The 14,132-nt window shown below is 39.0% G+C and overlaps 1 protein-coding gene across 3 annotated transcripts in view; it reads right to left on the bottom strand.

The window, feature by feature from the left end:
• The window catches only part of FGF10 (fibroblast growth factor 10), a 93,248-nt gene that overhangs the window by 51,268 nt on the left and 27,848 nt on the right, over nucleotides 1-14,132 (bottom strand). The window lies entirely within an intron of this gene.

Below are 14,132 nucleotides of genomic sequence, written 5' to 3'. Positions count from 1 at the left end.
GCTACACAAAATAAACAGTATTATACTTTACCCTTCAATTATCATTGCTATTAGAAGCATGAACATCATGAAATAAGGAACAGAGTAGAACCATCAGTCCAGGGATTTATAGTGTAATAAACTGGAATAAAGATAAAAGAGAGAAAATCCTGGTCTTTAAACTCTCTGCCTCAGTCCCTGTATCTGAAGAAAGGGAAAATAACACAACCATATTTCAAGACTTGGTTACCTAATGTCTCTGGAGATGGAAAAGTCTAACACTGAATAACAAACCCAAGATCTGTAGCATGATATTTCCAGATTTTCTTTAACACATGAGAATTTTAACTACTTGTTACTTTCATTTTTGCTGCAACTAAACAAAATTTCTGCCATGACTTATCAAAAGTAAACACGGACTTAGTGTTCTAAGTATAGATGCATCACTACAGTAAAACAGCCTGTTGGTTTAACGCAAAACTCTGTAATACTGTCTTTTTCTAAAGAGCTGTAATCCAGTTGAAAAGTTCACCTTAACATATCAGTTATTCGTATTTAGAGATATTTAACTTTTTGTTCCTAATGGAAGCCAATTAGAAAAATAAGGGCAAGAGGTTAAACATACATCTAGTCTCCCTATTTAACACAGAGGTTTATCTTTTGCATGTTGCTGATGATACTTAGAAGAAGGCCCACAAAGGAAAAGAAAAACTTCCCTGCCCTAACAGTTATATTTTTTTCTGTTACAAAGATGGCAGCCCCCATTTCTCATTTGACATATGGAATAGCTCTGCCATAAAAACCTGTATTTTTCAGCTTTGTGCTTAGTTGTTGGAGCCAAGAAAAGGAGGTGAAGAAATAAGACAGATCTTAGTTGGGCTGACACTGTTTAAAAAGGAGGCTATGGTAAGCATGGCTCTCATTATATTTAAGTGAATTAGTTTGTTTCCTTTAAAAAAGGGGAGACAGGGAGGGGCAGGGCGGGGGGTGAAGGTGGGGGCTGGGGGAACTGGGGGGCATGGGATAAGGAGAGATTAACAAGCCACCAAGGGCTTGCTGTAAGATTTTGACACTTTTAGTGGCTGGTGACATATGACTTGTGAGTATCAACTCTCCTTCAAAATCAGAAAACAAATCTACCATTTGGATAAGGAATGCAAAAGTAAAAAAAAAAAAAAAAGCAAAAGCAAAGAACTTTGCTACAAGGTCATGTTAACTAGGATTCTTTAACAAGATATTTATTGGAACAGGAGAATGAGACAAGTTCTTTAACTGATTAAACTCTGAAATGATTATTAGATTATCTAGAAGTCTCTGTCATTTGCTATCCTTTGCTAGGTAAAGCCTATGCTATGTTTCTCCTGAAGACATGAATCTAAGGTGTCCAAATACTGCAATAATGATACAATTTTTTACTTATTCTCAAGATGTTTCACATCATGAAACCTTTTACATCATAAACTTGATAAAGCGAGCTTTCAGAGGTGTCCACAGCAATAGCTGCACAAGGATTACACCTGAAAATGTGAGTGTGCTCTTCAGTTAGGGCCCTTACAGATTCTTCATGTTATGCGGTACATTAGTTGCATCATCATGAAATCTGCTCTTGCATTATCAGTATGCCCATGAGAGTGTAACAGGAGTTTTGCATGTAGAAAGTCCATAGCATGACATACAAAACACATCTGTAAGTGAAGAGCTTAAATATGCATTTCTGATTGGCTACTGTGAAAAGCAGAAAGATTCTGAAAGTACCATGAAAAAATATTTAGATGTAAAAACCGACATAATGAATATTAGAAAACACCAGACTGAAGTTTACTCAAACACCGATATGACATTCCCAACACCATTATGGACTTAATGAGAAGTGTGTGGTAAGCTCAGCTATAAATTTTTCTGTTAAGCAGAAGGTAATAGAAATTAGTTAGATGTTCATATATACTGTTTTTCCTGCTCATCATTACAGATACTTCCTGAGCCTGCATTGTTGTGTGAGCACAGGTACTCATACTCCTCACATCTGCAGCTCCCTTTTTAATGATTTTAAACTGTGATTAAGGTTTGGGGGTCCCTGGATAAGAGAGCTGACTAATGCTTCCTCCACCCTCACAGTGGCAATTTTTGGGGTAGCATTATTGAATTCTCAGTAGTTCAGACAGTACTAAAGATCTTCCTGAATATAAGCACCACGGTTTGCTTTTTTAAAAAACTTCATTTTGGACACAGGAGTTACTGTAACTCTGTCTGTACTGAAAAGCTACTTCACTCTTTGTTATGCCCTGAGTACGGTTGAAAACAAAAAGATTACATCTTGCTGACCTTTCTGGTCTACTGTGTACCTTTATAAAATCACAAAAACCAAAAAGTGAAGAGTTCCACAGAGAAATTATTATAGATATTTTACAATAGTGTTTGTCTCCAAATCCTCATCTTTGCAAAATGTTTCCTGTTTCATAAGCAGAATCAGCTGCAAGCTGAGTCCACAAATGCATGTGTGGCAGAACTGAAGAAATAAAGCAAGCATAGTGAATTTTGAGCAAATCTGGATAATGCTTTGAGGAATTATTTGGTGTGTGGTCTGAGGCAAGAAGCCACAGAGAGGCGGAAGTTAATCTTATGTACTCCCCAGCTGCAGATATATCTTTTTGAGAGCAGACTGCAGCAGGAGACACAGAAGAAATGACCAAGAGACCAGATTAATACCACATGAGCCAAGTGTCAGCCTCATTATATGTGTTTTCACTGAAGTTGAAAAGACTTTGACTTGGATGGCTGTCATTTCAAACAGAAGTTGTGACATACAGAAATAACTGCAATAAATTAAACTGAAAGAACGATGTCCATGACACTAAATGGGAAGTCCCAATAATATTAATAATAATAAATGGTAGGAAAAGAAATTAAAACAAAGTAAATAATTCCAGTAGCTTAATTCTAACACATACACAAAACTTCAGGGAAATTGAGGCAGTCTGAAAAATATATAATAGGGACAAAGACAATAAATACTAGGTGGAGATTATGTTCAAATTTCTTCAACTGATAGGCCTGACAGTAAAGACAGTGAAATTGCAATTTTATTTTAACTCCTTAATCATAGAAATTATTATATATCCTTGAGATGAAACATCCTAATATTTGTACCTTTGAAGTAAATTAAACGTTGATATCACTTGTAAATATAATGTTCATGCAGCACAACCAAATCTAGAGGTCAGCTTGACAGAAGGACAGATCCAATTTGCACCTACACCCATGCTGTTTGGTTGGGAGCTATCTTGCCAGTAGCTTTGTATTATGCTATGCAACAAATTCGTTGAGTAATCTTGATGGAAAATCTTGCAAGAAAGACTACAGAATTTTTTTTTTTTTTCTAGGGAATCTTAAACTTTCTTCTAGTCAAAAGATAAACACTCGAGTCTGCTAGAGTTGAGATGTAACCTACTACTTCTTGTGCCGTAAGGGGACAGAACTGTCCTTGCTCTTCCTTATATCCAAACCTTTCTGTAAAAAGAGAATGATTACTCTCTGAGAAGATGTGTTTTGTCCTGGCACTCATCATAGTGTTACTGGTGTGCTTCACAAATAATTTGTTTTCATAATAACTTTCCTTCATATAGGAAGTATTACTATTCTCATTCTATAAGCAGCAAAGAGCCAAAGAGAGTAGACTCAAATACATTTATAAATTTTGGGGTGCAATGGATAACAAATATACATAGGACCTGATATTTCATAATACCTAACACTACATGGCACTCTCACAGAGTATCCTTGTGCCAAATTGTTCATTCTTCTTCCCTCTCCTTTTAATCAGATTCCTCCTCTGCATTGCTTGACCATCAGCAGGAAGAACAGAGGGAAATTAGAAGAGCCTTTCAGCTCCCTTTATGCCCAGGGTATCTTCCCAGCACATGGTGAAGGACATAAACCTTTAGTTTCCCACAATCCTGCATCTTTATTCCAGTTCTTATGTGTTTCAGTCTTGTTTTGATTAAAAAATTAAAAAAAAAAAAAATCCATTGTGGTCATTAAGAATCTTTATAAAGTTAAAAAAAACACACAAACTCTTCTACAAAGAAAGCTGGTGTTGGACCTTCTCTTTCACAGCCAATTTAGTTGCACCCTTGATGGAGTAGCTGTTCTCTGAGGTTTAACATCCAGCTGAAATGCATTTCCTCATTCAAAGCCCTATAGCAAGGTATTTTACACACTGCATTTACTAATGGTTATTTTCATGTCTTCCATACATTGATCTTAAAATGTTTTTACCAATGTCAGTGGGTTCAGTCTTGCAGCTCCTTAACCCACAGTTATCAGCTTTGAAGCAATTTGCAGTCCCTGTTCTCAACTGGTTTACGCCATAAGAGAGAAGTACCAAGGATTAACTAAGTAATATGTAGCTGTTATATAGTCTAAATGCCATGGGGATGTACAGACTACCTTCCAATTCCCACACCTCAGGCAGGTGAAGCTGTGAGAAAGTGGGTCCATTTCTCTACTTAATACTTCAAGCAGAGATTTTTGTCCCACTTCCTCCATCCTGCAATATATCCCACTGTATGTTGGCAGTAGGAAACATCATCATTGCCGGCATGGTTGGAATTTACAGTCTGCATGATCTCAGTGTCTCCCTCAACCCTCCTTGGCTCACAACTAGGACTGCCCACAAAACAAAACCCAAGAAAAGCAGCAAAACTGCTTGGATTGAATCACCTTCTGAGCCTCAGGAAGAACATAACTTGCACCTCACAGTGCTAGCCCTAGTAAATTTTGGTTTAGCTGCTTAAGTGGTTTAAACTATACGTTGCTGTAAGAAATGAAACATTGCTTGTGCGTGCTCACGCATATTTGGAGAAGAGGTGATTCTGGTCTGTGAATAAAAGCTAACAGTAAATGCCACTGTTTGTAATAACTGACATACTTGCACATGTGCCTTCACCCAGCATCTTCTCCTATAAGAAGCTGAAGCAATCATAATTTCCTTGCATTTCTTACACGTTACTCACTTTCCAAGCTATTTCTGTCAGAACCAGGTGAAGTGATAATTTAAAGAGCTTGCAATGGTTTGGCTGCCTGGTTGTACCTCGGAACAGCTGGTGAAACTCAGCTCCTACTAACTTTCTGCTCCAGTTTACACATGATGGTGCCTTAGCCCAGCCCTTTGGCCAGATTACGTACTGCTGACCCCGCTACCTGGTAAGGTTAACACAAAACCCACACATGTGCCTTTTATGGGAGGAGGTTATCTTCTCAGCATCTGAAGAGCCAGCTGAGCAACCAGCCCTAAAAGTTGAAGCAGAGTAAAAAGAAGTTGCCCCAGCTCAGCTCATGTGGTTAGTTCCAGGCTCCTACTGCTTCTTTTCATGTTACTATTAGTTTTGCAGTTACAGCTCCTCAGTGAGCACACCACTTCTGTATTGCAGTTATTAGCAGCAGTGTTTTGATAAAGGAAAGGTGTCCTGTCATCAGAACGTGGGCCATGTGCACTATTCTGCTTTCTCTGAGACAGGAGAGAAGGACACGGTAAAGGCAGCTGTTACAGTTCAGGGGAAAGTTTTCGTTTGCTTCCTTGACTCTGACAGGTACCAGGGGTACTAAGACACTTCATGCGGATAAGAGAGGTACTTCCAAACTGATGTAGTTTACACTTTTAATGTTTACCTCCAGGAAAAAATAAGTATCTGGGAAATCCACAGAGATCAAACTTTGTTCTGCTGAAGTCAAAAGACTGTTTCAGTGAACATCAGGAACTTCAGCAGCTCCTAGAATGTCATTAAAATGTATTAAAGGAAGACACTAAAACTGCAGTCTTATAAAATACACTTCATATAAATACAGTCATCCTGTATCCTATTTTAGAGCATATATTCCTTTACTCACTGTAGTAACAGTTACTGAATATATGAACTTGTAACTATGTAACTACTTCAAATCTTAAAGATAAGCTTACAAAATAAGACATACTTGATAACACTAAACATATCAGTGATAAAAATAGCCCATTCCACCTTAAAAGATTAAAACACTTAGAAGTTTAGGATATCTTGATGTCCTTCATGTGTATGTTTCTCATTAAAAATATAGTGGATACTACTAGCATAGTGAAAAATTGAAGAAAACCCAACCAAACAAAACCTCTTCTTTAACACAGGTTTGCTTGTGGCTGCTTTAAATAGCTTATTACTTCCAAGGGCAAGTTTGCCCACCTTTCTGCTTGCAAGTAGTCCTTATTGACTTTCACATTAGCAATAAAGCAGGTTATTAATCCTCTTGAAGAGGGCAATGTGAAGAAGAGAATCCCAGAGCATGTACCAAATAGTATCTAGAGAACAGGGTAAGAGAAGACACAATGAAATTGGGAGTGGGAAGAGTTTATATCTCCATGCTGATTACGTGCTTTTGACAACTTCAACAAGCACCTTAATGGCTTCACAGGTTCAGGCTATGAGTAAACTAGTGATGCTTTGAGATGAGGCTAGACAATTCAACATCACTGATGGTTCACAGCTGCCAAAAAGTTTAGCCATGTTCCCCATTCCTCTCTCACTTAAGACACATGCTGCCCCTATTTCTTTCTTGTCATCCTTTCTGGCAGTGCTCTGGCACTTGTCACACTTCCATCCCCTTCCTCTAATGCAGGCACAATATCGTTGATTTATACTCAGACTCCACTTAGCACCATGCCTTAATTCCAATTAAGCAACATCCTGAATGCTTCCAAAATGTTTCAGCATTCCCTCCCCAACTCCCACACACACTGACTACAGCTGTACAGATGTGCATCAGGAACCTGAAAGACAACTTACATTTCCTTTATTTCTATGCATGCTTGAACTTCTAATAGCAGCAGCAGAAGAAGGGAGAACAACTAGAGCCCTCAGGCCTCCTATTTTCACTTCAGCTCCCCATGTTACGAAAAGGAGTCAGGAACTGCAAAAAACAACTAAGTTTATTGTCCTTCACATACGTTTTCCACTGTGAAAAGAGTAGGCATCATATTGCTTTACTAAATCAATGTTTGTGAAAGATCTGACCCTTGTTTTTATACAAAATTCATAAGCATTCATGTTTCTAGTATCTGTAGCCTTTTCCTCTCTTGCACAACATCAGAAATTAAGGAAGGGGAGGAAGAAAAGAAATGAAACTTTCTGCTGTAGTTTCAACATTTCCTTTTTCTTGAAAGTCAGCTTCGATGTCTGTGAAAATTCCTCTTTGACTATAGAAGACATACACTACTGACAGATTGTTTAGAGGTAAACGTGAAAGGGGACAGGCTAATAATTCTTTAGGCTAACTATAAAATAGGGGAATGCCTTACAGCTGACACTGTGAGTATATCAACCCAGTAATTGGATGCACGTGTTAGCAGCAGTAAAAAGGCACTGTCCAGTTGTCCACCTTACATGGGAATCTACTTTGAGTGTATTCTTTGATTTACTGTTGCAATTAGAACTGAATGTTCAAAGAAAGAACACAAGTGACCTAATTTAAAAGCAAAGAGTGCCTCCAAAGCCATTATTTAGCGTGTGACCTGACTCACTTGTAACCATTTCTTTCCCCTGCAGTTTCCATTTGTTGCACTGTACTCATGAAGCAGCATAATCAGTTTTAATATTCCACTCAGCTAATTAATTCAGTTTTAATATCCATTCAGTGGTTAAAGATTAAGCCACTTCCTCCTCACTTCTACTCTTGAAGATTTTAATTTTCTTCATAAACACAGAGAGTTTTCCAGGCTGACTTTTCAAAAGTATTTCATGTCTGCTTTTGACTGTGTTGCAACTAACAGAAATGTTTTACAACAAATTGGCACTAGAAATACAAGCAACTAACAAGCTACGAAAGGATCTTTCTAGTTAACAGAACTAATGGTTGCAAGTATCACTGACTATTTTTCTGTGTTTGAGTAATGAAAGGCTGCAAGGTATTAAAATATTGCATCAAAATAAGTTGTCAAAGCAAAAGAAGGAGAATGTGTTTGATAAATACAGACTAGTGGTACTAGTATACCTATGGACCGAGAGACATACATGTGCTAATGTTAACTAAATGCATCCTCCATTTCTGATCTGATAATTTGGCTTTCATAACCCAAAGCAACCAAAGGTTACTTTTCCATACAGTTTTATAAAAGATGAAATCATTTGTTAATGCTGATAAACATTCAAACTATTTGTGCTGTTCAAACTGACAAGGAGGTCATTAGGTGATAAGTCCCAGAATATTAGGATAAGGTAGTTCAGTGTCTTAAGGGGGCTGTAAGCAATGGCAGTAAAAGTTCAAAATGTGCGAACTGAAATTTCAGCTCTGTGCTATTTTGGGGAAGAAGGGACTGTAAGAGCTTGTTTAGTAAAGCTCTTCAGAAACTGAGGAAAAAAACCCACACAAGAACAGGTCAAGAAGGGAACAGATCCCAAACTGACAAAATGATTTCTCTGCTTTGCTAACAATGTTTCTATCATCCCAAATATTAACCTTAAGAACAGAAACAGAATATTGTTTAACAAAGGTGGTGAAGTTTTTTTGTTGTTGCTTTTGTTTTATTTGGTTTGGTTGGTTTAGTTTTTTTGTTTGTTTGTTTGTTTTTGTTTTGGTTTTGGTTTTTTGGTTTTTTTTTAACCTATTTGGAACCTTCATTGTGTACCTATATTACTTGCTCAGTGGAAAAGTCAGGAATCCACCAGGACACGAGATGTTGCCCTATGTTCATACAGGTACCTGCAATTTTTAACTTAAGACACACAGGTTAACAAGATTTGCTCATAGAAGGATTTTTCCTTTTCTAAAATGAAAAGCTCTGTGGAATAAAAGGAAAACTCCCTTATTAGAGGATCTGATCTGACTCCCATTTGAAGCGAAAAGGGCCCTATTCACACACACAGCTCAAAGACATCTGAAAGTCATCTTAAAATGCCTTATTTCAAAACAGAGGTTCTTATCCTGTGAGTGAATGCATCCAAGATGTTTCAGAAGTGTAAGTGCATTCTACAGTGCTCACTCAGCTAATGCCACCTTCCAGGGAAGCTTTGACAGAGCCACTACCTGAAAACCCTCCCATTAAAACAGCAGCAGAGTGTCTGTAAGCCTGCATATCCATTGGTTTCTTTCTTCTGAAGCTTTAAGAAGAACACACTTCCAATTGCCCCTAACTTTTTTTTTTTTTTTAAAGTGGCTATAAGTTAGATTTATGAAGACGAAAAGACTTCTTACAACTGTATATTTTGAACAGATTTACGACAGGGCTACAGTACCAGCATGGAGGGTCCACAAGATAGGAATGCAATAAGGGTAACAGGAGAGTGTCAGTAGACGTTAAATAGTACAATTCTTTCCACATTCATAAATCCTAACTGCCTAAGGTTGTATACTACTGGTTATAAATTATGTAATTGAGTTCTGCAGAGGAGGAAAAAAAAAGAAAAAAGGACTTAAAGTGAGAAACCGTCTCTGTAAGAACTTATACATTTCATATCAAAGAACCTCAGTTTAAAATTGCTTCACTAAAACAGTATTATTTCCTATTTTTAGTCTTTTGATTGCTATGAAAATAAACTAGATCTCTACGGAGAGTAAAACAACAAAACACATATACCTGCTAACAAGTCTTCAGAAAAACAGAAAATTTCTCACATTAATTTACAAACACAAGCTCATGAGGAGCTGATAACCCCAAACAGCTAGCTTAAAAACTGTTTGATAGCAAAAGAATCATATTTTATCAAGTATTTTAATCTGGTTTTAACTTTGCAGATAAGGTTAAGGTATCTGTCAAGATTCATGATTTTATACCTGACATATAATAAAAAAAAAAAAAACCAACAAGTATCAAACTGAGTATACTTAATCAAAACACATTTCATGCTGTTTTCATGTATATAACCCAATATCTAGTGCTAACTGTATTTATGTGTCATGTATATATGCACACACTTAAGACCCCCAGTAGTAACATTCAGCATTTCTAGTAATTAGAGTGGTTGTTAGAATTTTTTGGGGCTACAGAATGAGGCTCAAAACTTACTTGCTGTTAGTCACTGGATTTCTACTCTGATCCCACACTATCTAAAGCAAAACCAAAGACTATTAGGGACTTCAGCAGATCCTAAAGCTACGTATAAAAGATAATTGCATACTCAGGGGCAAAGCCTGGTATGGGTTAGTTTGTGAGAAGCAGCTAATTATTTCATGTTAGGTAGCCCAGTGAACACTCATACTCTGCAATTGCAGTGCCTTTGTGCTGTTTGAGTGCTCAGAAGGCAAATTAATAATAGCCTCTCAGCTATCATTAAAGGGTGGAAGCCCTTTTAGCTTTGCTTGAGGTAAACAGGCTCATGCAGGGGAGGACCCAGCCCCTCCTTGTCCACCTACTGGGTGGAGAGGTGGCATCAAACAGTGGCTGTGCCGCCATCTACTGTAGGTTTTTCACAGCACCGCTTGGTCCAAAGCCCCCATGAATCACTCCAGCAATCTTTCCCACTAATATCCAGGCTCAACGACACAGACTCCACTCCCTAAACTTGTAGTTAAATTACGCCATGATCCAGTAAGCCTGGCTCAAGTGGAACTCGCTCCACAGACTGCAGGTTAGCTGCTTCTAGTATTGCATATTGCATTACCGTTCTTCAGCTACGAAGATTGGTCATGTAAATTTGAAGTAGGTGTGCTTCATAGCACTATTAACAGTTGCATTAAAAGTCAACTGAAAATAGCACAACACTCAAAAATATGTCCAAGCTTTCCTGAACCAGCTTATCGTATACCATGTAGACCAATGCATGCCATCCATTAAACCTGAAGTTTCACTACCTTCAAGAAAGCTTTCTGGGTGCAAGTCAAGTCAGAATCTGCACACATGCTGTTCTCTCTCTGTTTTTTATGTATGGCTTAAGTTCCTCTTGGTCACCCCAGATCTCAAGTTATAGCGAAAGATTTTGTAATTGCTCTTTGGAGGCTTTTTGGTTTTGGTTCTCCCACCACCCCCCTACCCCAAGTACTTAGGTCACCAGAAAGCAGTACAGCTCTTCTTAGTCATGCATGCAAATAGCTCTGTCAAGAACAGGGGCAAGGGACTTCACAGCTGTGGTGTTGCAGGATGAGCTAGTAGTTGCATTTTGGGAACAAACTTCCAGATGCAAGGAACAACAAAACAAAACCTAAAAGGCATCCTACTTCTACTTAGCGACAGACACTCGTCCAGCTATGCCAAATTCTGCAAGTTCCCGCTGCCTCCCAACAGAGCAGTCAGAAGGCACCTCTGTTCCCATTAACCCATAGGTAGAGGAAAGCTGATGGAATAGTTCCAAGCAATCAAGTCCGAAAACATCTGCCAGAATAAACTTTAATTTAGCACACCCTACACAATATTTATAGATCAAATCTATGAATGCTGCTTGAGCCATTTAAAGGCTGGAGACTAAATTCTGTTTTCTGAATGTTTATTCTGACTTTCTCCAACTGTTCTTTGTACTTGACAGTGCCTAACTGGCAGCCAGCAATGAAAGCTGTTGTCTAATTACACAACATATCATGATTTCACAGTCCAACAGATAAGGTTTTACTGCAGCATAAATGGATTTTAAACATTAGCATAGGAGAAAAATAAAATTAGCCCCAAATTAGAATATTTCAAAGTCTTGTGTGTCAATAGTCACTATTATTTGTTTAGAAAAGTGTGGTTTCAAAAGAGGAATTTATATTAGAGATTAAATAGCCTTTAATGTTAAACAGGCTGCAATTTAGTGGGCTGGCTGGCTAACCCTTTGTGTATGGCATAAATCTATTCACATGTAATAACATATTTTAGACTATCATAAAGATACCATGTCTTTGTGTGGAATCAGTCCAGCTGGGGATTATGGCAATATTATGATGGCACAGCTACAGGTGAGGTCAGGGAAAGCACAGATTTTGCCAATGTCTTGCAACATTTTGCTACACTGACACCCTTGCAAGAAAGGCAACTGTAAATATATTCTTAAATGGTCCCAGACTACCTATGGTAATAGAAAACACATCTTCACACTGCAAATTATAATGACTATTAAAGAAAAACATACAACTGTTCTACTGCTAACAAGGTCCTAATTGTTTTGTATTAAAGATATTCTACACTAGGTCTGACTTTGTGATGTAAGTGCAGTTAGTAAGTTGCAAGTTTTAAGATTATGGGAGCCCTTTCTTCACTGCACATTAACTTGAGAGGCAGGATACAACTATGTATAATAAAGGCATTGTTTTGTTTTTTATATGAAACAAATTACATGATCTTTTCTGTCAGTAGATACTCCAGAGATGCAACAATAACCATGACATAACCAAGAATGCCAATTCTCTTTCTGATGCACTGACTGGAAAACTAGGAAAAAAAGAATGACATTTTACAGTTGCAGGGGGTTTCTCTTGCATGTAGACTGGAGGAGTAGAAAGATGTGTATGTGCATTTCAGTGCATTCTAACTCTTCTTGGCAAGATCTTGCAGAAGCTCATGCATGTGTGCAGCTTTACTCACTGAACAGTTCTGCTGGCTAAATGGGACTGCTCAGGTGAGTAGTTACTTCTCTGAGTGCACTGTTCTCAGATTGGACCCATTATAGCTTTTTTGGCAACCACGTTCTGCATGGAATGGCTTAATGTTCTCAGAGACATGAAGCTTTCAGAATCCCATTTTAGTGGAATGATGCTGTCTTCCTCCACAAACAAAAGAAATCTAAGACAGTGCTAAGACCTCATTCTACACAAATTCATCAAAATGAAGCTTTCATCATAGTTCTGTTCTTCAAGAATTTGGCTTTCCATGAAATACAGAAAGAGAGGTGGTAAGATTTGGTTGTTTTGACTTCTAAAGCTTTTATAAACATTAAGTGCATGATAAAGTATGAAGTTGCAAGGTGGAGCAAGTGAAGTAGTGCCATATGACACAGCAGCCCTCTCCTCCCTGTTTGTAAGCCTATGATATGGGTATTTAATAAAAATACAGCTGAATTCACAGTAATGTCTATCATACAGCATGGCAACCTGCCGAAGTACTCCATACTTTACACATTAGCTAACAAGGGATCTCCTTAAGCCACTGAGTTGTTTTAATTTAACAGAAGATTTATCCCCAGGTTTATCTGGATTTATGTAAAACAACCCAAGAACCAAAACGTGGTTCTCCACCAAGGGAAGCAAGCCAGAGAGTTTCCTCCAACACTTGCATAACAGAGCTTGCTTTCTGAGCGTGCTGCTACAGTGGGATGCAGTCACTTGAGAGTTACAATGCAATACATTGTGATTTACTACAGCAACTTCAATTTGAGATTGTACAGGCAAGGAAAACCAAATAAAGGTTACACTTCTAGCACTGGCAGCCAAAAATACATTACCAGAAGCATGCTATTACTAAAAGTGTAATCAGTGCTACAGAAAAGCTACAGCCATGGAAACAGCCATATGGCTTTTACTTTGAAATATATATATATATATATATATTTTTTTTTTTTTTAAATGACAATGAAATGCGTGTGCGGTCTATGCGAAGCCAGCCCCAGATGTTTACAATGGAGCGAGCGGCGGTATAGCGGCGCGGTGGCGGCGGCACCCGCATCGCCTCACCGCGGGCGGTTGCGCGCCCGCGCACCTCTGCTCAGCGCCCGCCGGGCACCGCCAGGGCGCAGAGCAAACTTGGGCAGAACCCCACCCCGAAAGAAACTGCCCCCTGTCCCGGGGTCGGGGAGGAGGGAGCGCGGAACTGACACCGCTTGCGAGGCGCGGGGAGAGTAGCCTGTATGTGCGCGGGGAAAAATCGATGCATTGTTTCAATATAGCGTTCTCGTCAAGGCGCTTTAATGACAGGGGATAATGATTTTCAGATTTGGGAGACAATGTCCCGTCTCTCCCCCTCCTCCCTCCAACTCCGCACCACATCCTTACAAATCTTTCTAATTTGCTCTTCTGCCAGGGAAAGAAACAAACTGTGCTCGGCGAAGCCATTTGCGAAACAAATGTAACAAGAGAGATTTGCAGATAAGGGCTGGCGGCGCCCGGGATCCCGGAGGAGCCCACCCCACCTCTTCCCCGCGCCCCCTCCCCGCCGTGGCGTCGCCTTCCCCTTCCCTCCCCAGCGAGAGACTCGGGCTGTTCGGGCCGGGGCTGCCGCGGCCGGGGCG

Source organism: Patagioenas fasciata, chromosome Z (assembly GCF_037038585.1).
Source record: "Patagioenas fasciata isolate bPatFas1 chromosome Z, bPatFas1.hap1, whole genome shotgun sequence".
Taxonomy (NCBI): Eukaryota; Metazoa; Chordata; class Aves; order Columbiformes; family Columbidae; genus Patagioenas; species Patagioenas fasciata.
Note: the sequence above shows the minus strand (reverse complement) of the source record. Positions and strands in the feature narration are given on the sequence as shown.